Source organism: Octopus bimaculoides, chromosome 24 (genome assembly GCF_001194135.2).
Source record: "Octopus bimaculoides isolate UCB-OBI-ISO-001 chromosome 24, ASM119413v2, whole genome shotgun sequence".
NCBI lineage: Eukaryota > Metazoa > Mollusca > Cephalopoda > Octopoda > Octopodidae > Octopus > Octopus bimaculoides.
The window spans coordinates 1,992,011-1,993,566 of record NC_069004.1 but is presented as its reverse complement, the minus strand read 5'-3'; positions in this window follow the sequence as shown (position 1 = coordinate 1,993,566).

The following is a 1,556-nucleotide window of genomic DNA, read 5'->3' as shown; positions in this document are numbered from 1 at the left end:
TTTCTTTTTACTTGTTGCAGGCATTAGACTGCGGCCATGCTGGGGCACCAACTTCAGGAACTTTTAGTCGATCGTATCGACCCCAGAATTTCTTTAGATGATTTTCAACCAGCGCACAAAGTTAAGCCTAGAAGTTCACTCTAGATGCTAGAAATAACAGCCAAATCTCTTGAAATTTTTCCATAATCTACCTCGGTTATATTTTTTGGTTATTCTTCGTTTTTTTTTAAAATTTTCTAAAAATCTTTTTACTTGTTTCAGTCACTGGACCGCGGCCATGCTGGGGGCACCGCTTTGAATGTATCAACTCCAGAATCTTTTTTAGGTGATTTTCAATCAACACATAAAGTTAAGCCTAGAAGGTCTCTCCACGTGCTAGAAATAACAGCTAAATCTTACAAATCTTTTTTTTTTTAATAATTTCACGTAAACAAAAACGGAAATCGTGGTTGTAAAAAAAAAAGTTATTTTCCAAAAGTATATTCAATCGAGAAACGGTGTCAAAACATCTATGTCCCTCACAATGGTATGTTCCGTGTGTTTGCTCGTTTTAGAATAATTTTAGAGTTTGAAAATGAAAATAAATCAACCTTAACATCAATAATAGAATAACAGAACACAAGACTCTTTACTACTCAATGTACACATTCTCTTCTACTGTAGGCACAAGGCCCGAAATTTTGGGGAAGCGGGCCAGTTGATTAGATCGACCCCAGTACGCAAATGGTACAAATGTTTTTTTTCATCGTTTACTTATTGTGGTTATTAGACTGCAGCCATGCTGGGGCACCACCTTGTTGTGTCAGGAAGAGTTCAAATGGATAGCAAGTGACCTAGATGAGTATAAGCTATTCTTATAATGGTATATTTCCATCTTTCTAGCTGGAATGTGCTATTATAAATACCAGCGCTCTGTGAGCAGAAGATTAGAGAAAGCCTCGACCACCACAATGTGAAGTGTTCTTGGCTGCCGCAACCAAACGCAATGGCACAGACAGCTCCAGCCGTCCTGCCAGTCACTCTCTGCCTCTTCATCACTGGCTGACTGGCATCTTCACTCTATCTATCTATCAATTACTGCTGAAAACAACAGGGTACATGTAAAGCATGCCTACCCATCATGGTTTGGCATTCAGAAAAAGTAACAGTAAATAAAGTTTGGTTATCACAACTTCGGCCACTGTCCTTCTTTCCTGGAGCCAGCATCAGCATCTGCAACATTTTTTCGCATTTGGCAACCGCATCTGTTACACATATATATATATATATGTATATATATATGTATATATATATATATATATGAAGGGAATGTCTGTTTTCCATGCTGGCATGGGTTGGACAGGATGACATGAGCTGGCAAGGCTGGGAGCTGTGTACCAAGCTCCAGTGTCTGTCCTGCCATGGTTTCTACAGGTTCAAGCCCTTCCTAATGCCAACCGCTTTACAAAGTGTACTGAAAAGAACATGTCTTATATTTCTTCCATCTTGCTGACTCTACGTGAAAGGTGGAGAGCTGGCAGAAACGTTAGCATGGCGGGCGAAATGCTTAGCAGTAT